A 26,273-nucleotide genomic window follows, 5' to 3' on the forward strand; every position below is an offset into this window, starting at 1 on the left:
AGTTGATTTACAATGTTGTGATAATTTCTGCTATACAGCAAAGTGATTCAGTTTTATATATATATGCATATATATGTATATATGTGTGTATATATACATAAACATATATGTATGTAAAAACATGAAATGTACATATATATGTATATATGTGTGTATATATATAAACATATATACATATGTAATCATACATATAATATGTATATGTACATATATATGATATATACATATTATTTTTCTTATACATATTATTTTTCTTATTCTTTTCCATTGTGATTCATCACAGGATACGGAATGTAGTTCCCTGTTATACAGTCACCTCTTGTTGTTTATCCATTCTATATAGAATAGTTTACATCTGCTAATCCCAAACTCTCAGTACAGCCCTCTGCCCTCCCCCGTCCTCTTCTACCTCCCCCTTGGCAACCACAAGTCTGTTTATTCTCTAAGTCTGCACTCTCACTTTCTTTTTCTTTCAAAATATACAAAGGCACATTGTGGAAAACATGTAGCAGAAATCTACAAGGGATCTTTCATACACACACATACATACTTTTGTTAGGAAAATAATTCCAGAGACAAATAATGTAATAAACTAGCACAGTGTGGACTCCATTAAGTGGAATATGTCTGTACTGACTGCAGAAAAGGATTCAGTCCTCTGTGTTCCTAGCAAATAAGTGCTCTATTATTTCTTTCAAAAACATTTGTTAGTTTTTCTTTATTCCTGGCTCGGTGTTAGAAACTAGAAATAAAGGATGAAAAAAAGAATAAATGGTTCGCATAAGGGGAAGTGGTATAGCACTGTAATTAAGACTCGAGTCAGACTGCCTAGTTATGAGTACCAGCTCTGTCACTTATGAGATGTGTGCTCATGAGCAGTTATAACCTCCTTCTGCCTCAGTCTTCTCATCTATAAAATGAGCATAATAATAATATCTACTTCACAGTGCTGTTATGGAGATTAAATGAGGAAAGTGATGTCATCAACATGGCAAAATGCAAGTTTTCTACTACCTTCCCCTCAAAGAATACCAATGTTGACAGTCACCAATGGACAAGAAGGGCATTGCTGGAGCCTGGGATTCCAGCAGAGACGTTCCAGCACACTGCTGGAGCAAAAGCAGAAACAAACAAACAGAACAAAATCCAAGACTTTACACACTGAAGAGGATGGAAGGAATAGTTTCACTTTACCTGTGTTAACCCCTTCCCCCAAGATGGCACAGCTCAGGCACAAGACAGATCACTGGACAAGAACAGTGACAAGGAATCAGCCCATGATTCCTCCCATGGGGAGAGTGAGAGTATGTAAGTAAACTCCCGACTTCTACAACTGCGCTGGTCACTGCCAGAGAAGGACATTAGCTGTCTTACTGTTAGAATTTGGTGTAATTGGGAGCACGAAGAGTTTTGGGCTCTTAGGAGTAGGTTCAATTCCTATAGTTCTAGAAATAAGAGGGCTTAAACCTCTATTATTTACTCTATCAAAGTAACTCTTTTATCAGACATATTTCTTATGTTTGTGGGGGGGATGCTTGATAGGAGGATAGGTATGGATACATGTCATATGCATAGGGCTAGTGTTAGGAGTAGGAAATTTTTTCATAGTAAATGTATTAGTTGGTCATAGCGGAATCGTGGGTAGGATGCTCAAATTCATAGGAAAGTGATTGTGAGTAGTAAAGATTTAGTGGTGAAGTTGATTGTGTAGAGTTCTGGTATGTATGGGCTGTGAAATGCTCCTAGGAATAGGGTTGTTGTAAAGATGTTTATTATGATAATATTAGCATATTCTGCTATGAAAAATAGGGCGAATGGTCCTGCTGCATATTCTACATTAAAGCCCGAGACTAGTTCTGATTCTCCTTCGGTGAGGTCAAATGGTGCTCGGTTTGTTTCTGCTAGTGTTGAGATAAATCATATTATTGCTAAGGGTCATGCTGGGAAGATAAGTCATATTTGTTCTTGTGTGGTAATTAATGTGGAGAGGGTGAAGGATCCGTTTATTAGTAGTACTGATAATAGGATGATCGCTAGTGTTACTTCATATGAGATTGTGCTTCTGCTCGTAGAGCCCCGATAAGGGCATATTTTGAGTTGGAGGCTCAGCCTGATCAGAGGATTGAGTATATGGCTAAGCTTGATATAGCTTAGTATAAAGTAGCTATATACAGTAGTGATATAGCTATAGTATAAAGAGGACTCCTAAGTTTATGTTAATGAGGGGATAGGGCATAGGTAGGGGGATTCATATAGTTAGGACTAGGCTTAGAGCTAGAATGGGTGCTAGAATAAATATTGAGATTGAGGATGTGGCAGGTCGTAAGGGCTCTTTAATGAAAAGTTTGATTGCATCAGTGATGGGTTGAAGTAGGCCATATGGGCCTACAACATTTGGACCCTTTCGAAATTGTATATAGCCTAGGACTTTTCGTTCGACTAGCGTAAGGAGGGCTACGGCTAGGAGAATGGGAATGATTAGTATAAGAATATTGATTATGAACATTTGTTAAGGAGAGGATTTGAATCTCTGAGTATAAAGGTTTAAGTTTTACGCAATTACCGGGCTCTGCCACCTTAACTAGGCCCTTTTCTAGGGCAGGATTTGTTTGTGAGGTTAATTGAGATGAGGTCATTAATTGGTCTGAGGCACTTTGTTGAAGTTGGCCTCATTTCTCTTGTCCTTTCATACTGGGAGAAATACATAACAGATAGAAACCGACCTGGATTGCTCCGGTCTGAACTCAGATTACGTAGGACTTTAATAGTTGAACAAACGAACCTTTGATAGCGGTTGCACCATCGGGATGTCCTGATCCAACATCGAGGTCGTAAACCCTATTGTCGATATGGACTCTTGAATAGGATTGCGCTGTTATCCCTAGGGTAACTTGTTCCGTTGATCAAATATTTGGATCAATAAGCGATAGTTTGGTTTGACTTGTAGGTCTAGTCTTTAAAATCGCTCGGAGGATTTTTTATTCTCCGAGGTCACCCCAACCAAAACTGCTAATCCATAAAGAGTGTTGTTATCTCTTGGTGATTAAGTTTATTTTCTTTGGATTAGTTAGTTGAAGCTCCATAGGGTCTTCTCATCTTGTTGGTTTATCCCCGCCTCTTCACGGGGAGGTCAATTTCACTGATCGGAAGTAAGAGACAGTAAAACCCTTGTGTGGCCGTTCATACAAGTCCTTATTTAGAGAACAAATGATTATGCTACCTTTACATGGTCAGGATACCGCGGCCATTTAACGTTTGTCACTGGGCAGGCAGTGCCTCCAATACTAGGAATGCTGGAGGTGATGTTTTTGGTAAACAGGCGGGGTTTGTGTTTGCCGAGTTCCTTTTACTTCTTTGAATCTTTCCTAAGTGCACTCCTGTGTTGGATTAACAGTATAGCTAATAAGTTATTTATTGTTAGGTTATATTTATTTACTGTTAATAATCAGGATATTATCAGATACTGATTTAAACTTGTGCAAGGAGAAAGTGTTTCTTGTTACTCATATTAACATTATTGCTTCTATTTTATTATAGAATAGTCCAGTATTAGAGCTAGGAGTTAGTTGTTTGTTGTTGGGATTAATACTGGTTTTATTGTTGAGCTTTAACGCTTTCTTAATTGATGGCTGCTTTTAGGCCTACTATGGTGTTGTTGAATTTTACTCTCTAGTGAAGGTTGTATCCGTTTCTAAAAGGCTGTACCTTTTTAGACTAACTTTTAAAGATACAGTGAGATTTGTTTATATTTTTGGTATCTTTAAAGCTGAACTAAAATTCATTTTCTGGACAACCAGCTATCACCAGGCTCGTTAGGCGTGTCACCTCTACTTATGGATCTTCTCACTATTTTGCCACATAGATGAGTTGGTTCTAATAAACTGTCCATAAGTAGCTCATCTGGTTTCGGGTTACTTAGCTAAAATTCGTTTTGTTAAGTTTTTTGCTCGTTAACTCATTATGCAAAAGGTACAAGGGTTAATCTTTGCTTTTTCGTAATTTGACTTTTTTCTTTCATCGTTCCCTTGCGGTACTTTCTCTATAGCGCAATGTTTAGAATTTCTATCTCCCATACTTTAAATTAGGGTAAATGTTTTGTTTTATTTTGTTTTTGGTTGTTAAATTGGAAACTGGAGGTTTGGGCTAGATGTGGTTCAAGACATTCATAGTGAGTGAAATCTTCTAGGTGTAAACTAGATGCTTTGTTTAAGCTATATCTTGGTTTATCCAGTATGCTTACCTTGTTATGACTTGTCTCCTCTCATATGGTTGGTGCGTGTAATAGATTTAAGTGCATCGTAGTTACTTGAGGAGGGTGACGGGCGGTGTGTGCGTGCTTCATGGCCTGATTCAGCTAAGCACTCTATTCTTAGCTTACTACTAAATCCTCCTTTGGTTATTAGTTTCATAATAACTTTCGTATGGGTTTTCTTGAAATAGAAAATGTAGCCCATTTCTTCCCATTCCATAGGTTACACCTTGACCTAACGTTTTTATGTGTCATGGTTATGCTTACTTTTGTTCCTTTTTAGGGTTTGCTGAAGATGGCGGTATATAGACTGTATTAGCAAGGATTGGTGAGGTTTATCGGGGTTTATCAATTATAGAACAGGCTCCTCTAGAAGGGTGTAAAGCACCGCCAAGTCCTTTGAGTTTTGGGCCGTTGCCGGTAGTACTCTGGTGAATAATTTTGTTTTTATAATTATTTGTGTTTAGGGCTAAGCATAGTGGGGTATCTAATCCCAGTTTGTGTCTTAGCTATAGTGTGTCAGCTGTTGTAGAGTTACTTTCGTCATTTATTTTTTTATTGTAATTATGGCTTTTTACAGTTTAATTAAAACTTAACTCTATTTAATGTAGTGCTTTAACACGTTTTACGCCGTATTCCTCTTAGCTCGGGTTAATCGTATGACCGCGGTGGCTGGCACAAGATTTACCAACCCTAGTCAATATGGCTTAGTCAAACTTTCATTTATGGCTTAATTTTTGTCACTGCTGTCTCCCGTGGGGGTGTGGTTAAGCAAGGTGTCATGAGCTACGAGTAGTGTGCTTGATACCCGCTCCTCATAGTCTGGATGACTTAGAGGGCATTCTCACCGGGGCGTAGATGCTTGCATGTGTAAGTCTATTGAAAGTTAACAGGAAGGCTGGGACTAAACCTATGTGTTTATGGAGTTGATATACTCATCTAGGCATTTTCAGTACCTTGCTTTAATTTTAAGCTACATTAACCGTGTGTCATGGGGTGACCCAGGCACTTATATACTTACTTTATTTGGAGTGCTAATTTGGGTATTGAAGATGTGGTAAATTCAAATTAGTATCTTGGGGGGAGCCTGTTGAAAATATGGGTAGGTATCTAAGGGGGAGGAAGGAAATCCGGGGGGATGGTGGAATGTATGTGATGTAGTAGCTCATGTCCTGTAACCATTGACTATATTGTCCATGCTTAATGTCAAATTATGTCTTGTAACCATTGACTGTGATACTCGTGCCTACCATTATGGTGATGCTCAAGATGCAGTTAAGTCCAGCTACAATATATGCTCCGGGTCGGGGCCTCAGACGGCCATAGCTGAGTCCAAGCATCCCCCAAAATTAAAAAATACCAAATGTATGACAGCACAGTTATGTGTGAGCATGGGCTGATTAGTCATTAGTCCATCGAGATGTCTTATTTAAGAGGAAAGAGTGGGCGATTTTAGGTGAGATGGCCCTGAAGAAAGAACCAGATGTCTGATAAAATTCACTCAATTAGCGACCCCCACAAGTAATGGGCCCGGAGCGAGAAGAGGGATCCTTGCCAAGCAGGTTGTTGGTTTCACGCGGCATGGTAATTAAGCTCGTGATCTAGTGGACGGGATACGCATGTTGACGAGAATGGATTTGACCTGAATTCGCCATGTACGATTAAACATGCCATGTCCTATGTACTGTTAATAAGAAAACCGTACTTGCCTATATGCACGGGGTGGATCATGTAATGTACTATATACATATCATGTCCATAGTACATTAATGTACATGTACTGGCTTATATGCATGGGGTAAATCATGTAATGTACTATATACATATAATGTCTGCTTACATTAATGTTATGTTCCCCTACCCAGATGTATGATAGGTGCTTGTCAATTTTTGGATGTGGTCGTGTGTGAGCTGTGGAGTGTGAAGCTTGTGTTGGTTTTTTAAAGTTTTAGTAAATTTAATACTGGGGAGGCTCTTAATTTTTATGGGGGTATATTGATAGTGTTCAGGGAATAGCTTAAATAGAACTTCAGCTTTGGGTGTTGATAGTGGGGCTATGGCTTCTTCCTTGAGTCTTAGGGAGGTTAGTTGTTCTCCTTCTCTGGTTTACAAGACCAGTATATTTAATGTACTACAAAGACTTGTCTTCATTTTAGGAGGTTATTTTCAATAGTACTGGCCATTGGTATTAGTACTAGGATGAGTAGGAAGTATATGATAGATGCTAGTTGTCCGATAATAATATATGGGTGTTCAACTGGTTGTCCTCCAATTCATGTGAGTGTTAGCAGGTCTGCTACTAAGATTCAGAATATACATTGGCTGATTGGTCAGAATATTATGCTTCGTTATTTGGATACATGGAGTACAGGTATGAGTACTAGGATTAGGATTGAGAGGACTAGGGCTAGGACTCCTCCTAGCTTGTTGGGAATTGATCGTAGGATTGCGTATGTGAATAAAAAGTATCATTCGGGTTTGATGTGAGGGGGTGTATTGAGTGGATTTGCTGGAGTATAGTTGTCTGGGTCTCCGAGTAGGTCGGGTGCAAATAGTACTAGTAGTATAAGGGCTAGGATTAGCAGTAGGGCGCCTAGAATGTCTTTAATGGTGTAGTAAGGGTGGAATGGGATTTTGTCTGCATCCGATGAGATTCCTGTAGGGTTGTTGGAGCCTGCTTCGTGGAGAAAGAGTAGGTGGACTATGGCAAGGGCAGAGATAATAAAGGGGAGGATAAAGTGGAAGGCGAAGAATCGGGTGAGGGTTGCTTTATCTACGGAGAATCCTCCTCAGATTCATTCGACCAGGTTTGTGCCAATGTATGGGATTGCTGAGAGGAGGTTGGTGATGACTGTTGCCCCTCAGAATGATATTTGTCTTCATGGTAGAACATAGCCCATGAATGCTGTAGCTATTGTTGCGAATAGGATAATTACTCCAATGTTTCATGTTTCTAGGAAGGTATATGATCCGTAGTAGAGGCCTCGTCCTACGTGCATGAATAGGCAGATGAAAAATATTGATGCCCCATTTGCATGTATATATCGGATAATTCAGCCATAGTTGACGTCTTGGCAAATGTGGGTGACAGAGGAAAATGCTGTTGTTGTGTCAGATGTGTAGTGTATTGCTAGGAATAGACCTGTTAAGATTTGTAGAATTAGGCAAATACCTAGGAGGGAGCCAAAATTTCATCATGATGAGATCGTTGTTTACAATTTTTATCAGTGAGTGAGTTTTTCGAATGTTGGTCATTGGCGTTCTTGTAGTTGAATGACAACGATGGTTTTTCATATCATTAGTCATGGTTAGATTCCATGTGAGAATAATGATAACATACATTGTATTTATTTTGAGTATCATTTTTGTGATTGGTTTTGTGGGGTTTTCTTCAAAACCTTCACCTCTTTATGGGGGGTTGGGTTTAATTGTGAGTGGTGGAGTTGGATGCGGTATTGTGTTGAATTTTGGTGGGTCTTTTTTAGGTTTAATAGTTTTTTTTGATTTATTTGGGGGGTATAATAGTGGTTTTTGGTTATACAACGGCTATGGCTACTGAGCAGTATCCTGAGGTTTGGGTTTCTAATAAGACTGTTTTAGGGGCGTTTATGACTGGTTTGTTAATAGAGTTTTTGATGGTCTATTATGTGTTAAAGGATGAAGAGATTGAAATTGTGTTTAAGTTTAATGGGTTGGGAGATTGGGTTATTTATGATACGGGGGATTCTGGGTTTTTTAGTGAGGAAGCCATGGGAATTGTGGCTTTGTATAGTTATGGTACTTGATTGGTTATTGTGACTGGTTGGTCTCTGTTGATTGGTGGTGTAGTTATTATGGAGATTACTCATGGAAATTAAATAAAATTGTGCTGATGAGGATTGTGATTAGAAAAGAGGAAATATAACTTGATTAGGCCTTTTTGGTTTGCAATTATGGTAGATATTTTTATTTGGATGAATGAGATGGTTTTTGGTAGGATATTTTCTAGTAAGATTAGATCTAGGAGGGAGGATGCTGATTTTTGGCTTATTGTTAAGTTTATATAGGGAGTCCGGCGGTGTATAATTGTGGGGTAGTATCCTAGTAGGTTAGAGAATTTAAAGGTGTTTGATGGGTAATTAAATTTTAGATTATGGGTTATGTTGCTGATTTCTAGTGCTAGGATGAAGCCTAAGATTGTGACTGTCAGGGCTGTTATTTTTAGGTAGTGGGGCATGGTTATTTGGGGAATTGTTGTTGGGGGGATATTGTTGGAGATAATGAATCCTGCAAAGAGGCTTCCAATTAATAGGCATTTAATTGAGTTGATTAGGAAAGGGTTGTTTTCGTTAATAATGATAAAGGTTGGAAATCGGGGTTGTCCTAGTAGTGCAAAGAAGATGATGCGTGTACTGTAGATGGCTGTGAAAGAGGTGGCGACTAGTGTTATTAAAAGGGCTCAGGTGTTGGTATACGACGTGTTGGCAGATTCAATGATTAGGTCTTTAGAGTAGAATCCAGTGAGGAAGGGTATTCCTGTAAGTGTGAGGCTGCCAACAATAAGGGCTGTTGTGGTGAATAGTATTGCTTTGAATAGGCCTCCTATTTTTCGGATGTCTTGTTCATCATTTAGGCTGTGGATAATGGAACCAGAGCATATGAATAGTATAGCTTTGAAGAAGGCGTGGGTACAGATGTGAAGAAATGCCAGGTAGAGTTGATTAATGCCGATTGTTACTATTATAAGGCCTAGTTGGCTGGATGTGGAAAAGGCAATAATTTTTTTGATGTCATTCTGGGTGAGGGCACATATTGCTGTGAATAGTGTGGTGATAGCCCCTAGGCATAGTATAATGGACTGGGCAGATTTGTTGCTTTCTGTTAGTGGGTAGAAGCGGATTAGTAGGAAAATGCCTGCTACTACTATTGTGCTTGAGTGAAGTAATGCTGAAACAGGAGTTGGGCCTTCTATTGCGGAAGGTAGTCATGGGTGTAGGCCAAATTGTGCGGATTTTCCTGTTGCGGCTAGTACTAGGCCTATTAAGGGAAGGTTTGAATTTTCTGGTTTTAGTATGAAGATTTGTTGGAGGTCTCAGGTGTTGAGGTTGGCTAGGAATCATGCTATTGCCAAGATAAATCCAATGTCGCCGATACGGTTATACAGGATTGCTTGTAAGGCTGCTGTGTTTGCATCTGCTCGTCCATATCATCATCCGATAAGTAAGAATGACATAATTCCGACTCCTTCCCAGCCGATAAATAGTTGAAAGAGGTTGTTTGCGGTAACAAGGATAAGTATTGTAATGAGAAATAAGAGTAGGTATTTGAAAAATTGGTTGATGTTGGGGTCTGAGTGTATATATCATATTGAGAATTCTATGATGGATCATGTGACGAATAGTGCTACTGGGACGAATATTATTGAGAAGTAGTCTATTTTGAAGCTAAGTGATAATTTAAGGGTTTGAATGGTTAATCAGTGTCAGTTTGAGATAATTATTTCTTGTCCTGTGCGAATGAATATTATTGTGGGAATTATGCTGGAGATAAAGGCACATGAAATGGTTGTTTTTACATAAAGTGGATAGTTAGAGGTTTTGTAGATATTGGAGTTCGTTATTATGATGGGCACGGTTAGTAGAAGTAGGGTTGTTAGTGTGAAGGAGGAGAATATGTTTATTACTTTTATTTGGAGTTGCACCAATTTTTTGGTTCCTAAGACCAACGGATAACTACTATCCTTTAAAAGTTTGAAAAAGCCATGTTGTTAGACATGGAGGCATAGAATTAGCAGTTCTTGCATGCTTTTTCGGTAAATAAGAAGATAATAGGCTTCTATTGTTAGATTCACAATCTAATGTTTTTTTTAAACTATATTCACAGTACAAGGGGCCTAGGATAATTTTTGGGTGCAGGGATAGAAGTAGTAGTGGTAGCATGTGTAGTGATATGAGTGCATTTTCTCGTGTAAAGGAAGGTGAGATGTTGTTGATGTGATGGGTATATTTACCTTGTTGTGTTGTGATTAATATGTAGAGGGAGTATAGGGCGGTGATTACTATGTTAAGTCCTATTAGGATAATTGTGATGTTGGATCATGAGAAGGTTGATATTACTACAAATAGTTCTCCAATTAGGTTAATTGTTGGGGGTAGAGCTAGGTTGGTTAGGCTCGCTAGGAGTCATCAGGTTGCCATGAGTGGGAGGAGTGTCTGTAGGCCGCGAGCCAGAATTATTGTACGGCTGTGGATTCGTTCGTAGTTAGAGTTTGCTAGGCAAAAAAGCATGGAGGATGTAAGGCCATGGGCAATTATTAGGGCGGTAGCTCCTATGTAACTTCAAGGTGTTTGGATAAGGATAGCCACGATAACAAGTGCTATGTGGCTGATGGAAGAGTATGCGATGAGTGATTTTAGATCCGTTTGGCTAAGGCAAATTGAGCTAGTTATGATTATGCCTCATAGGGATAATATGATAAATGGATATGCTATGAAGTCGGTTACTGGGTTTAGGATCAATGTGATTCGTAGTATGCTGTATCCTCCTAGTTTTAGTAAGATTGCTGCGAAGATTATAGAGCCTGCAATGGGGGCTTCTGCATGGGCTTTAGGTAGTCAGAGATGAAGGCCATATAGTGGTATTTTCACTATGAAGGCTATTATGCATGCTAGTCATATGAAAACGTTAGATCAGGAGTTGGGTATTGGTTGGACTCAGTATTGGAGAATTAGGAAGTTTAAGGATCCTATTGTATTTTGAATGTGAATTAATGCAACTAGTAGGGGTAAGGATCCTGCTAGTGTGTAGAACAGGAAGTAAAGGCCGGCGTTTAGACTTTCTGTTTGGTTTCCTCATCGGGTGATAATGATGAGTGTTGGGACTAGCGTCGCCTCAAATAGGATGTAAAAAAAGATTAGTTCTGCAGCAGTGAACGTTATGATTAGAAATAGTTGTAATAGGATTAGTATAGAGATAAATAGTTTTTTTCGGGTTAAGTTTTCTTTTGATAGATGGTGTTGGCTAGCTATTAATATCAAGGGGAGAAGTCATATGGTTAGGATTAGTAGTGGTGTGGATAAAGAATTGGAGAAGAAAGTCAGTGAAAAGTTAAGACTGTTATCGTTGAATTGATTTATGAGGAGCAGACTTGTGAGGCTAATTAGTAGGCTATGCAGTGTGGGGTTAATTCAGATTATATTGTTTTTTGATAGTCAGGTCAGGGGTATAAGTATTATCGTAGGGATGATATATTTTAGCATTGTAGTAGGTTAAGATTTTGTATGTAATCAGTGCCATATGTGTTTGATACCATTACTAGTAGGGACAGGCCTAGTGCTGCTTCGCATGCTGCAAATACTAGTAGGATGATAGGTATCATGCTGGCCAGGGTGAAGTGTGAGTTTAGGATTATTAGGGTGGCTATAATGAATAGTGGTAGTATCATTCCTTCTAGGCATAGGAGGGATGATATTAGCTGGGATCGATATATTAGTAGTCCTGTGACAGATACCGCGAACGCTATTATAATGTTTATATGTATGAGGGACATTTGCTAATTATGAGTTTAATCATAATCTAATGAGTCGAAATCATTTATTTTATTTTAAACTAAGTACCATATTCGGTTCATTCTAATCCTTCTTGGGTTCATTCGTAGGCCAGGCTTACAGCTAGTAGTAAAATTAGGAGGAGGGCCATGGTGAGTATCCTGTTTAGGTTAGTTGTCTGTGAGGCTCATGGTAACGGTAAGAGTAGTGCAATTTCTAAATCAAAAAGGAGGAATGTGATGGCTACTAGAAAAAATTTTATGGAGAAAGGGAGGCGGGCTGATCCTATAGGGTCAAATCCGCATTCGTATGGGCTTGTTTTTTCTGAGTATGCGTTTAACTGAGGGAGTCAGAATGCAATGGTGACAAGCAGTGTAGTTAGTGTGAGGTTGGTTAGAAGAGCTATTATTAGGTTTATTATTCTTTTTCAGATTATACCAAAACTAACTGATTGGAAGTCAGTTGTACTAATTAATACTAAAAATATGATCCTCATCAATAGATAGAGACATAGAGGAAGAGTCATACTACGTCTACGAAATGTCAGTATCAGGCAGCGGCTTCAAAACCAAAGTGGTGACTAGAGGTAAAGTGAAATTTTAGTTGGCGGAAAAAGCAGACAATTAAGAAAGTGGATCCGATAATAACATGGAGGCCGTGGAATCCTGTAGCTATGAAAATGGTTGAGCCGTAAACTCCGTCCGAGATAGTAAAAGGTGCTTCATAATATTCTGAGGCTTGCAGTAAAGTATACGCCTAGGGCAATGGTGATAAATAGGGCCTGTAATATGTGATTGCGGTTTCCTTCTATGAGGCTATGGTGGGCCCAGGTGATCGAAACTCCTGAGGCTAGGAGGACGGAAGTGTTGAGTAATGGGACTTCTAGGGGATTAAGTGGGTGGATGCCTGTTGGGGGTCAGCAGCCGCCTAGTTCAGGTGTGGGGGCAAGGCTTGAGTGGTAGAATGCTCAGAAGAATCCGGTAAAGAATAAGACTTCTGAGATAATAAAGAGAATTATTCCGTAGCGAAGACCTTTTTGGACGGTTGGGGTATGGTGGCCTTGGAATGTACTCTCTTGGATAACATCTCGTCATCATTGATATATTGTTAGTATATTTGTTGTTAGGCCGAGCATTAATAGGGTTGTTGAGTTGAAGTGAAATCATATAATTAAGCCAGATGTTATTAAGAGGGCGGATAGTGCTCCTGTGAGGGGTCAGGAGCTTGGGTTTACTAAATGGTAAGCATGAGTTTGGTGTGTCATTAAGTGTTATCGTGCAGGTATAGACTGACTAAGAGAGTGAATACGTAGGCCTGAATTATAGCTACTGCAAACTCGAGGATTGTTAGTAGAATTAGGATAATGAATGTAATGAGGGCTGTTGTGGTGCTAATATTTATTAGTGCGAGGGTGGCTCCTCTGATTAAGTGAATTAGTAGGTGTCCTGCTGTGATGTTAGCTGTTAGTCGTACAGTGAGGGCTATTGGTTGGATAAAAAGGCTGATGGTCTCAATAATTACTAGTATCAGAATTAATAGAGTTGGTGTTCCTTGTGGTAAGAAATGGGCAAGTGACGCTTTAGTTTTGTTACGGAAGCCCATAATTACAGCCCCTGCTCATAGGGGAATAGCCATGCCTAAATTTATTGATAGCTGTGTGGTTGGTGTAAATGAGTGGGGTAATAGGCCTAGTAGGTTTGTTGATCCGATAAACAGAATTAGGGATATTAGTATTAGTGTCCATGTTTGTCCTTTGGCATTATGGATACTTATTATTTGTTTTGATACAAGTTGAAGGATTCATTGTTGGAGAGAGATAAGGCGGTTGTTAACTAGTCGGTTTGATGTAGGAAATAGTAAGCTGGGGAATAGAACGATTAGGGTGGCAAGGGGGAGGCCTAGGATTATAGGGGTAATGAAAGAGGCAAATAGATTTTCGTTCATTTTGTTTCTCAGGGAGTGTTTTGTTTTGGTGTTTCCATTGATGTTAATTCCGGGTTGTGGTAGAAATTATGTTTTGAAATTTTTAATTGGAAAACAATGAAAAGGACTAGGAATATTGATAGAATTATTGTAAGTCATGTTGACGTATCTAGTTGTGGCATGTCATCAAGGAGAGTAATATGCTTTCGGTCTTTAACTTAAAAGGTTAACGCTGGCATAGCTTCTTGACGATCTTATGGTATTGATGCAGATCATTTTTCAAAGTATTTTAGTGGAACTAGTTCAAGAACAATTGGCATAAAACTGTGATTTGATCTGCAGATTTCTGAACATTGACCGTAGTATAGGCCTGGTCGGGTTGACATGAGGGTTGTTTGGTTTAGGCGGCCTGGAATTGCGTCCGTTTTCAGTCCTAAAGAAGGTACTGCTCATGAGTACAGTACGTCTTTGGAAGAGATTAGTATTCGAATTGTTATTTCCATGGGTAATACGACTCGATTGTCCACTTCCAGTAGTCGTAGTTCTCCTGGTTTTAATTCTGATGTTGGAATTATGTAGGAGTCGAAGCTTAGGTCTTCGTAGTCTGTGTATTCGTAGCTTCAGTATCATTGATGTCCTTATAGTTTTTACTGTGAGAGATAGATTGTTGATCTCGTCTATTATGTATAAAATTCGTAGAGATGGGAGGGCAATTATGATCAAAATAATGGCTGGTAAAATAGTTCAGATTGTCTCTACTTCTTGCGCATCTATGGTACTGGTATGGGTTAATTTCGTTGTTAATATTAGTGAAATAATATAAAGTACTAATGAGCTAATCAAAAAAACAATTATTAGTGTATGGTCGTGAAAATGCAATAGTTCTTCTATGATGGGTGATGTTGCGTCTTGAAATCCTAGTTGTATGGGATATGCCATGTGAGATGTACGGGACTTTCACCTGTAATTTAATCTTGACAAGATTATGTAATGTTTTACTAACACCTCATTAATTGAGAAAGACATAGTGGTTATGGTGTTGGCTTGAAACCAATTATAGGGGGCTCGATTCCTTCCTTTCTTATTTTAGGTTGACATACGCAGGTTCTTCAAATGTGTGATATGGTGGAGGGCATCCGTTTAGTCACTCTAGGTTTGTTGTAGTTAGGTCTACGGTCAAGACTTCCCGTTTGGATGTGAATGCCTCTCAGATGATGAAAATTATTAATATTACTGCTGTTAGTGAAATAAATGAGCCTATAGATGAGATAGTGTTTCACATTTGTGTATGCGTCTGGGTAGTCAGAGTATCGTCGTGGTAGGCCAGACAGGCCTAAGAAGTGTTGTGGGAAGAAAGTCATGTTTACGCCTATGAATATAATTGCGAAGTGGATTTTGGCCTATGTTGTGTTTAGAGTGTAACCTGAAAATAGTGGAAATCAATGTACGAATCCTCCTATAATAGCGAATACAGCTCCTATTGATAATACGTAGTGGAAGTGTGCAACTACATAGTACGTATCGTGAAGAACAATGTCAAGAGAGGAGTTAGCTAGGACAATTCCAGTTAAGCCTCCGACTGTGAAGAGGAAAATGAAGCCTAGGGCTCATATTATAGCGGGGGATCATTTAATATTACCTCCATGAAGTGTTGCTAGTCAGCTAAAGACTTTTACTCCGGTTGGGATGGCAATAATTATGGTAGCTGATGTGAAGTAGGCTCGTGTGTCGATGTCTATTCCGACTGTGAATATATGGTGAGCTCATACGATGAACCCTAGGAATCCGATTGATATTATAGCTCACACTATTCCCATATACTCAAATGGCTCTTTTTTCCCTGAATAATAGGTTACGATGTGAGAAATCATTCCGAATCCAGGTAGAATAAGAATATATACTTCGGGGTGGCCGAAGAATCAGAATAGGTGTTGGTATAGGATAGGATCTCCTCCTCCTGCCGGATCAAAGAAGGTTGTATTTAGATTTCGGTCTGATAGTAGTATTGTAATGCTGGCTGCTAATACAGGGAGTGAAAGGAGAAGTAATACGGCAGTAATTAATACGGATCATACAAACAAGGGAGTTTGATATTGTGTTATTGCAGGGGGTTTTATGTTAATAATTGTGATAAAATTGATGGCTCCCAGGATTGAGGAAACACCTGCTAGGTGTAAAGAGAAAATAGTGAGATCCACTGAGGCTCCTGCATGGGCTAGGTTGCCTGCTAGAGGAGGGTATACTGTTCAGCCTGTCCCTGCTCCAGCTGCGACCATAGAAGATGCTAGGAGCAGCAGAAAGGAAGGAGGAAGCAGTCAAAAGCTTATATTGTTTATCCGAGGAAATGCCATGTCGGGGGCTCCGATTAAAGAAGATTATTACGAATGCATGTGCGGTTACAACTACGTTGTAGATTTGATCGTCTCCAAGTAGAGTCCCAGGTTGACCCAATTCAGCGCGAATTAGTAAACTTAGGGCGGTTCCCACTATGCCAGCTCAAGCACCGAATAGGAGGTACAGGGTGCCGATATCTTTATCGTTAGTTGAAAATAATCAGCGGTTAATGAACATGGGTAAAATGGCTGAGTAAAGCATTAGACTGTAAATCTAAAGACAGAGGTTTGATTCCTCTTTTTACCAAGCTCTGTGGTGAATTAACATTGAATTGCAAATTCAAAGAAGCAGCTTCAATTCTGCCGGGGCTTCTCCCGCCTTTTTTTTCTCGCGGCGGGAGAAGTAGATTGAAGCCAGTTGTTTACGGTATTTAGCTGTTAACTAAAGTTTCGTGGGGGGTGGAGCCCACCAATCTAGTGAGGACTTAGCTTAATTAAAGTGGTTGATTTGCATTCAGTTGATGTAAGATATAGTCTTGCAGTCCTTATCAGGAATTAAGTAAATTATACTTGCTTAGGGCTTTGAAGGCTCTTGGTCTGTTTAACCTAAATTCCTACTCTAGGATTGATAGGATTGGTGTGAGTGGTAGTAGTATAGTAGATAAGACTACTATTGTTGGTAAGAGGGTTATTTGTTTTGTGGTGGAGAATTGTCATTTTATTTTTATGTTGTTTGTGGAAGGAAATATTGTAAGTGCGGTAGAGTATGTAAGTCGTATGTAGAAGTATAGGTTTAGTAGTGCTGTAATTGCCATGAGGGTGGGTAGGATAATATTGTCGTTTTTTGTTATTTCTTGGATGATTATTCATTTTGGTATAAATCCTGATAGTGGGGGGAGTCCTCCTATTGATAAGAGGGTAACGAGGACTAAGACTGTTATGATGAGTGTTTGGTTTCATGTATGTGATAGTGATAGGGTAGTTGTGGTAGAGTTGGCTATGAATAGTGTAAATATAGTGGAGGTTATAATAATGTAGATGGCTAAGTTTAGTAATATTATAGTGGGGTTGTATAGTAGGACTGCTGTTATTCAGCCTATGTGGGTGATTGATGAATAGGCTATAATTTTTCGTAGTTGGGTTTGATTTAGTCCTCCTCAGCCTCCGATTATAATTGATAGGATTGATAGGGTTAGGATTAAATTTAGGTTAATGGATGGGGAAATTTGATAGAGTAGTGATATAGGTGCTAGTTTTTGTCATGTAAGTAAAATTAGGCCTGAGGATAGAGATGCCTTGTGTTACTTCTGGGACTCAGAAGTGGAATGGGGCTATTCCTAGTTTTATGGTAAGGGCTATTGTTATAAGTATAGAGGCTGTTGGATTGAATAGTTTTATTACAGTTCATTGGCCTGAGAATGTTAAGTTAATAATGACAGCTTAATTAGCTGACCTTACTGTAAGAGAAGGACCCCTCTCAGAATAGGCTTCCCAGATAGCTCAGTTGGTAAAGAATCTGCCTGCAATGTGGGATACCTGGGTTCAATCCCTGGGTTGGAAAGATTCCCTAGAGAAGGGAAAGGCTACCTATTTCACGATTCTGGCCTGGAGAATTCCAAGGTCTGTATAGTCCATGGAGTCCCAAAGGGTCGGACAGGACAAAGCGACTTTCGCTTTCCACTCAGAATGCGGAATTGCCAATCGCATGCCGGGGAGTGGTGAGCAACTAAAAGAATATCAGCCCGGGCTCAGAACAGAATTCATCAAAGGAACACAGATCCTGCTAACCACATCAGAGAGTCCACTGAAAGGCCTCTTGTGAGCCACTGGGGGTGCCTCACCTGTAGGCATCCCAACACTCTGCATGCCTTACCCACAAACCCCTCACCCCATGGCCTGGTCCCTGTGCACATTACTGATGGAAGCAAGAGTGTGCCTTTGGAGAGAGTTAGTTAGCACAAGCGGAAAGCCAGCCTGCTTCTGCAGGACCGAAGGGTGATCCTACCACTGAATCTACAGAATGAGAAGGAGGCCTCCAGGGAGACGGATGCAGAGGCCCTGGAATATGCATGCATCTCAGTTGCCCTTCTTAATTGGTCTGGTGTCTTCTGAGCCTGCATGGAAGAGACAAGCCCCAGAGCAAGAAGTGCCCCTTGGCTGGTCTGTAAAAGGTGTACTTGGGAGTTTTGCTTTGCAAACCTGGTACCTAATTCATCAGCCCTTGGCTAAATGGTCAGCCAGACTCCTAACTGCCATCATGCTCCGTTCGGGACCATTGTGATTGGGCTAATTTAAACTACCTGCAACGGGGCTGCCACGGCGATTCCATGTGGGGCCATCACAACAGCTGTATTTTCTCTGTGCCTGGAGGGCCCCACATTAAAGAGACGAAAGGCAAGCAGCAGCATGTGGAGGGAATGGGCAGAGTAGGCTCTGGGTGAATTCCAGCTTTCCTCTGCTATCTCTGAGTGCTCCTTCCCAAAGAACCCTAGCCCAGCCTGAAAGGCAATTAAGTCCTATTTGTATGGGACACTAGGGACCAGAAACCTCCCTCTTCATCCTCCTTGCTGCATGGCTATGTGGAGAGAATTTTCAGAAGCAAGTGATAAAAACAGGATCTCATTTCTGAATCCTCACAGGTAAGAAGACTCTAGGCTTCTTCCTTTACAGCTGAATTTCCAGCACAAGAATTGTTGTGGGCAACCTCCATTTCATTCCCTATTCTGGGACTGACTTTGCCACCTATCTTCTTCCTTTTTTATAGCAAATGGCTTCCTCTCAATCCCTATACCAATGAACTAATGTTCCAAAGTGGGTATGGGGGCTAAGATAAGTAAATATTTTAAAAATCCTGGTTATCACTGCTTGGCTTTATATCCCAAAGGCTACTTCCCAGAGCTTAGCAGTTGACAACCCTGAGAGAAGTGATACCAGGTGAATTTCAACATGTTCATCTGGAATTCAGTAATTATATAGCTACACGTTGGTACCTGCTGATTGTACATAAGAAGCATTTTGCCTCAGGCTCTGCAGATCTTCAGTATTCCCACACACCCACAAATAAAGGAGTTGTTTTATAGACAGCCTTATTCACGGAGTTCCCCAAATATATGCACAGTAACTTCTGTGCAGCCCTGGAATATCTCATTTTGTTTGTTTGTTCATCCATTATAACTTCTGATAGGCGTCAACTGCTGAGCTCTGGGAAGTAGCCTTTGGGAGATGAAGCCAAGCAACAATAATCAGTCTAGGAGTCCTAGAGAAAGAGGCACCCCCTTCTTCCTCCACTCTGTTCTGGAAATTGGAGAAGTGTGCCAAACACAGCTGGTGCCCATTTTGTTCTATTAGAATTTGTCTCATCATTAGAGCTTGCCAGCTATAATCTCTAGTCCTATGGTGCTCAAAATGTGGTCCCCAGACAAGCAACATTAGCATCACCTGGATGGGACCTTGATAGATACAGATTCATGGGCCCTACCCCAGACCTACTGAACTAAAGGTAGGGCTCAGAAATCTGTATTTTAATAAGTCCACCATGTGATTCTAAGATGCTTGCTCAAGTTTGAGAACCACTGTTGTAGTCTTGGCTAGAAGGGACCAAATCCTACATATGTTAAGCTTTGTGAGCCATAAATTCCTGTCACAACTATTTACCTCTGCCATCGTACTATGAAAACAGCCATGAACATTGTGTAAGGTGGATGAGCTTGAGTTTGTTTTGTGTGGGAGTGCATACTCAGTCATGTCCAACTCTTTGCGACCTCCTGGACTGTAGCCCACCAGGCTCCTCTGTCCATGGGATTTTCCAGACCAGAATACTGGAGTGGGTAGCCATGCCCTCCTCCAGGGAATCTTCCTGACCCAGGGATCAAACCCGTATCTCCTGTGTTTCCCTTATTGGCATGCAGATTCTTTGCCACTGAGCCACCTGGGAAACCCTGACTGTGTTTTAATGAGACTTTATTTACAGAAATAATCAGGAGTCCAGATCTGGTCCCAGGGTGGGAGTTAGGGAGAGTAGGCTAGCCCTTCAATCTACTCTATCCTGATATACCCCTGAGAGTTTTATATAGTTTAATCAGTCAGAATTTTTATTTCATCCATGTTTCTGATCCTAGGTTCTTTGGAAATCCTTTTTGTTTGTGGATATTTTTTAGAAATTTACCCATAGTAAAAAAGAAAAAGCAAAGCTATACAGTACAGTACCAAGCACTGTCTTTTCCAAAGGCCTGGGAATTGTGTAACAGTCCCATTCCACAGTGAGGAAACGGAGGTGCAGATGGGACATGTTCAAGGCCTGCCATGCTGTGCAGTCTGCCTGTGCTCCTTGAGCCCAGAGGCCCCGGTTCTATCACACACAATAGGAAGTGTCTTTCAGACCCATGAGCAGGGACCCAGGATATATGATGACATTCAACCACACTGCTGACTCCAGTCAAGTCTCCTCTATAAGCCCAGTTTCACAGTCCCTCATCTAGATATCCATGCTATGCTACTTCTTACTTGGGGTCACACACACAAGAAACAAAAATAAAGTAAATTATTGGTTCATGTATTTCTCTAGACTTTATCACTAAAAGATCCATCTGGAGATCTGATTCTGTTTACAAAGCAGCTGGCACTCTTTTCTCACCACAAGTAAAATATAAATATTTTTCAGCAGGAGAAGGAGAGGTTTGATCCAACCAGGATCACATCTAGATCGTTCTTGAAGAGTTTTGGCAAATATGTGTGCTATGAGCAGGCTAAGTCACTTCAGTCATGTCCAACTTTTGGCGACCCTAAGGGCTGCAGCCTACCAGGCTTCTCTGTCCATGGGATTCTCTAGGCAAGGATACTGGAGTGGGTTGCCATTTCCTTCTTCAGGGGATCTTCCCAACCCAGGAACTGAATCGGCATCTCTTATGTCTCTTGCATTGCAGGCAGGTTATTTACCACTAGTGCCACCTGGACTACAAAATTGGGGGGTGGAGTGGGTAGTGGAGAATGAAGAGAAGGCTCCTGGCCAAAAACAGGATTGCCAAGAACATTATAAACTGACATGCCTGGGCTACCATATGAAAAGCACAAACAGATAACCTACTGATGATGGGAAAAGTGTGGAAAGACTTGTAATATTTTCTTATTGATTTTTAAAAATTAGAATGAGCCAGGGTATCTGACAGTCACAAACAACCTCAAAATTTCAATGCCTTCATGCATCAAATGATTTGGGATGATGCAAATACCTCTTTAAGGCAGCTTTCCTACTGGCGCAGCCCAGGGTCCAGGTTGTTTCAATCTTGAAGCTCTGCCCCTAAAACAAGGCCTCCTGCAGGATCGCACGCCCTCAGAAAGAGAGCTGTGGGGGGTTTTCACTGCCTCTGCTCACAAGCCACCCAGGACCAGGCTCAGGGCCCTGCTCAACTACAGGGGGCCTGTCGTCCACATGCCTGGAAGGGAAGACAAGCTGGACATGATACTAGTGTGACGTTGGCACCCAGGATGTCTGCCACGTTACATGGTGTGCCTCTCCACAGCACCAAAGGGAAGTTAGCAAATGCAAGAGTCAAGCGCAGCTTGGAGGACTGAACAAGCTGTGTTTTTAACAGCCCTGACATATCGTGTATACTGATAAGCAGTGGCATTCCCAAACACCTATTAAACACAGATCTCTGGTGTCCTAGTTCTCAGCACAGGGTGATTCAGGTTTTATTGTATCTGTTGATGAATACAGACAAAAAGCGTGTCTGTGAAAGAGAGCAGACAGAGAATTAACACCATTAGAAACAAACACAGAAAAGGAAACAAAGGCCAGACAGGCTGTGAAGTGCCTGCTGGGTCTGTCCTGTCTCTTTCCACTCTCCTTGTTCTGTCCCTTCAGACACGACACATCTGCCCTCTAGAGTCTTGCTTTATCCCACTTCAGTAGATCAAGCTAAAATATGATATTGGGTGAAAGCCTGAAACATAAAGGTCCCAGGATTCCTCTTTCTGTGCCCACCCCCCATATGTTTAGCAAGTGGTTCTTTGAGAACCAATTCTGTGCCCAGTGATAAGAGCTTTATATGTATTATCTTAATACAACAGCTCTATGAGGAAGATACTGTTGTATCCACTTTGCGGATTAGAAAACTGAGAACAAAGTTGAGTTATTCTTATACAGGGTTTTGCAATTAACAAATGACAAAACTGAAACCTACACTCAGGTCAGATGACTCCAGAGTCAGACTGCCTTACCTCTGTTGTGTTGTGTTATCTTCGTAGTTGGTGCCTTTGTTTCATTTATCAAACATTCCTAAAGGAAATCAACCCTGAATATTCATTGGAAGGGCTGATGCTGAAGCTGAAGCTCTAGTACTGTGGCCATATGATGTGAAGAGCCGACTCACAGGAAAAGACTCTGGTGGTAGAAAAAATTGGGGGCATGAGGAGAAGGGGACGGCAGAGGATGAGATGGTTGGATGGCATCACTGACTTAATGGACATGAATTCAAACAAACTCCGATAGTGAAGGACAGGGAAGCCTGGCGTGCTGCAGTCCATGGGTTTACAAAGAGTCAGAAGTGGCTGAACAACAACAATAATCAAACATTCAGAGAGTGCCTACAGTGTGCTCTGCACTTTGACAAGGATCAACAAGGCAGCGAGACATGCCCTCCAGCTGCTTGCAGTCTAAATCAGTGCCATAAAACTGATGGGAAGGAGTGCTCAGGAATCCCAGAAGCGAAAGCTGCAGAGGAATGATAAGATTCCAGAAAAGAGGTAAGACTGTTCTAAGGAAGAAAACTTGGGAGTGGGGGGTGGGGAGCAGTATGAGGGGGAATTTGCACTAGGCACCCTTTTGTGCCTTTTGACATCAGGATCCAAAACGGACAGTAGCAAGCATGTGGAATTGGAGATTGATGGGTTCCTAGTGACATTGATCACAAGTACTCCTGATTGCCCATGACCACCACCATACTGCACCACACTCAGAGCAGCCCTTGGTTTCAGGACAGCAAGACCCAGGTATTAGACATGGGTCAGGATAAACTCTTCACACAAGTGCCCTTAATGAGGATGCAGCCAATGCTACTGAGAAATGACGAGAACAAGCCCTGAGCCTTGAACCAGGAAGCCTTTCCTAGGTGAAATCAATCACTAAGAAGGTGGGCTGGCTCTAAAGACAGAGGAATAATGTGCTATGATCTCAAGGTGTGGCACCCAGACCAGCAATAGCAGCATTGCCTGGAAATTTTGTTAGAAATGCAGATTCTCAGGATTCCCTCCAGACTTACTGAATCAGAAAGTCTGTGTCAGCTTTCTAAATATATATATGTACTTCCCTGGTGGCTCAGACGGTAAAGCATCTGTCTACAGTGTGGGAGACCTGGGTTCGATCCCTGGGTCGGGAAGTTCCCTGGAGAAGGAAAAGGCAACCCACTCCAGTACTCTTGCCTAGAAAATCCCATGGACAGAGGAGCCTGGTGTCCATGGGGTCCCAAAGAGTCAGACACGACTGATATATATATATATAGTTTTACTTATTTATTTGTGCCATGTATCTAAATATATATATAGTTTTACTTATTTCTTTGTTGCTGCTCAGGCTTTTCTCTAGTTTTGGCAAGCAGGAGCTGCTCTCTCTGGTTGTGGTGCAAGGGCTTCTCACTGCAGTGAATTCTCTTGTTGTGGAGCATGGGCTCTAGGCATGTGGCTCAGTAGTTGCAGCTTCCAGGTTCTGGAGTACACCCCTAGTTGCTCCATGGCATGTGGGATCTTCCCGGACCAGGGATCAAACCTGTGTCTCCTGCATTGACAGGTGAATTCTTTACCACCAAGCCATCAGGGAAGCCCTCTGTGTCAGTTTTCCGTCTATGGAGAAATTCCAGTCTATATATTCTATTTCTTTCCCTAAAAGACTTGGGAACTTGAAGGGCTTACTGGGGTTGGTCATTAAACCCTTGCGTGGGCCTCTTCTTCCTGCCCCACATTTTCTAGGACCAGCCTAGGCCACCTCTTGAAAACCACAGATTCTCAGTGCCTTTAGGGAAGCCATCATATGGCATAGGACAGAAGAGCAAAAGCAGAACTGTTGGATGTATTGACATGTAGAGTAAAGGGGGGTTGTTTGTTTGTGGAGAGACTGGAAGCAGGTTAGTGAACCCTGGATCTTGACAAGGAGAGAGAAAGAGTACTATGGAGCAGAAACCAGAAGATCACTTATGAATGGTTCCACAAGAGCACAATCATGCTTTGGGTGTTGTAAACGCCAAGAGGAGGGGCAGGAGACAGAAAAAAACAGGACTCCCCCCACCCCCCGCAAGGGAGCGCTTGGATCATAGCACCTTACTTTTGCCCACTGTTGATGGAGCATCTTCCCAGAGCAAAGAGATGTTACAGGGGAGTGGCAAGAATGTGGACCCTGTAGCTGGCCTGCCCAGGTCTGAACCCCCACTTGGAGTGATGCTCAGCCTGTAGGACCCATGGAGCCATGCCACCTTTGCTTACATGTAGCATCTGTTCTGAGGTCACAGTCTTGCCTCTGATTGGCCAATGTCTGGATCATCCTACTCATTACAGCTTTTGAATATCACCCACGTTGTCCCTTCCTGCAGGGTGGACTGAAGATATTAAGCCTCTCTACACCTCAGTTATGCAGATATGCAGATGACACCACCCTTATGGCAGGAAGTGAAGAACTAAAGAGCCTCTTGATGAAAGTGAAAAAGGAGAGTGAAAATCTTGGCTTAAAGCTCAACATTCAGAAAACGAAGATCATAGCATCCAGTCCCATCACTTCATGGGAAATAGATGGGGAACAGTGGAAACAGTAGCTGACTTTATTTTTCTGGGCTCCAAAATCACTGCAGATGGTGATTGCAGCCATGAAATTTAAAAAGACACTTACTCCTTAGAAGGAAAGTTATGACCAACCTAGACAGCATATTAAAAAGCAGAAACATTACTTTGCCAACAAAGGTCCACCTAGCCAAGGCTATGGTTTTTTCAGTGGTCATGTAAGGGTGTGAGAGTTGGACTATAAAGAAAGCTGAGCACAGAAGAATTGATGATTTTGAACTGTGGTGTTAGAGAAGACTCTTGAGAGTCCCTTGGACTGCAAAGAGATCCAACCAGTCCATCCTAAAAGGATCAGTCCTGGGTGTTCATTGGAAGGACTATGTTGAAGCTGAAACTCCAATACTTTGAACACCTGATGTGAAGAGTTGACTCATTTGAAAAGATCCTGATGCTGGGAAAGATTGAGAGCAGGAGGAGAAGGGGACGACAGAGGATGAGATGGTTGGCTGGCATCACCGACTCAATGGACATGGGTTTGGGAGGACTCTGGGAGTTGGTGATGACAGGGAGGCCTGGAGTGCTGCAGTTCTTGGGGTCGCAGAGTCAGACACGACTGAGCAACTGAACTGAACTGAACACCTCAGTTTCCTCATCTGTAAACTAGGAAGAGTAACACTGCCTACCTCAAGTGTTAGGAAGATTAAATGAGTCAGCAAAAGGACTGTGTTTAGAATTATACCTCGTACATAAATTCTCAATAAATATTAGCTATGATAATTCTTCTTTCCCAAAGTATGAACAGTACCTGAACAAAGGCCAGTTTCTCAGAGTTAAAATGTCCAGAGTGTCCTGAGTTGCGAAAAGCAGAAGATTGCTTCTCATAATTCCAGGGACCCTAGCCCACCATCAGCTTAGAGCAGAAGGAGGCAGGTGATGGTGGCAGCTAGGGTGGGGGGAACATGACATCATCGCCTGTGTGCAGCCAGAGCAGGACCACTGTGCACACAGACAGCCTCGCTCCCCTGAAGAACGTGCAGATCTCTTGGCCCAAATGCTGAAATATACCCGTGGAGTCCATTCAAATGTGGAGAAATATTTAGATCCAATCAAAACCATTCCAGATTGTTGCCTCTTATTTTAGATAAACAGGATAAGCAAACTCTACATAAATAAGAACTGGTAATAAATATTCTCTCTTCCTGTTTTTCTAACTCTGTAAAGTCAAATGCTCTCACAGGGGAATCTCTGAAGGATTTCTGAAGTGTTTATTTCGTTAAGAACAAAAATCCTTTATGTAAGCCTCCCATATGCCTTTCATGTGTATGGGGTGCTTACAAAACAGCTGAGAGAAAAGTAGGACAGACAGCCTTAACTTCAACCCAGACAGTTGGAAACTGAGGTCCAGTGAGTGTAGGTCACTGTCTTGAGGCTTCTGGACAGTTTTTTTTTTTTTTTTTAATCTTCCCTGGTGGCTCAGCT

At 41.3% G+C, this 26,273-nt stretch overlaps 4 long non-coding RNA genes across 5 annotated transcripts; 3 read left to right on the top strand and 1 right to left on the bottom strand.

The window, feature by feature from the left end:
* The first annotated feature begins 1,365 nt into the window (after positions 1 to 1,365).
* Positions 1,366 to 4,095, top strand: LOC120854412. The gene is made up of 2 exons (XR_005718979.1): positions 1,366 to 2,153; positions 2,192 to 4,095. It is a non-coding gene; the product is annotated as an uncharacterized LOC120854412 (long non-coding RNA).
* LOC120854414 lies at positions 3,105 to 17,478 on the bottom strand. Its single transcript, XR_005718982.1, has 2 exons — positions 16,700 to 17,478; positions 3,105 to 3,588 (listed from the first exon to the last, which is right to left on the bottom strand). It is a non-coding gene; the product is annotated as an uncharacterized LOC120854414 (long non-coding RNA).
* LOC120854415 lies at positions 4,240 to 19,625 on the top strand. The gene is made up of 3 exons (XR_005718983.1): positions 4,240 to 4,425; positions 19,380 to 19,384; positions 19,613 to 19,625. It is a non-coding gene; the product is annotated as an uncharacterized LOC120854415 (long non-coding RNA).
* Positions 11,954 to 17,067, top strand: LOC120854413. Of its 2 annotated transcripts, XR_005718981.1 has the most exons (4): positions 11,954 to 11,967; positions 14,323 to 14,332; positions 15,114 to 15,825; positions 17,055 to 17,067. It is a non-coding gene; the product is annotated as an uncharacterized LOC120854413 (long non-coding RNA). The 2 variants fall into 2 exon arrangements; XR_005718980.1 differs by lacking the exon at positions 17,055 to 17,067 and having other exon boundaries at positions 15,114 to 15,832.
* Positions 19,626 to 26,273: the final 6,648 nt, after the last annotated feature.

Source organism: Oryx dammah, unplaced genomic scaffold (genome assembly GCF_014754425.2).
Source record: "Oryx dammah isolate SB20612 unplaced genomic scaffold, SCBI_Odam_1.1 HiC_scaffold_27, whole genome shotgun sequence".
Classification (NCBI taxonomy): Eukaryota; Metazoa; Chordata; class Mammalia; order Artiodactyla; family Bovidae; genus Oryx; species Oryx dammah.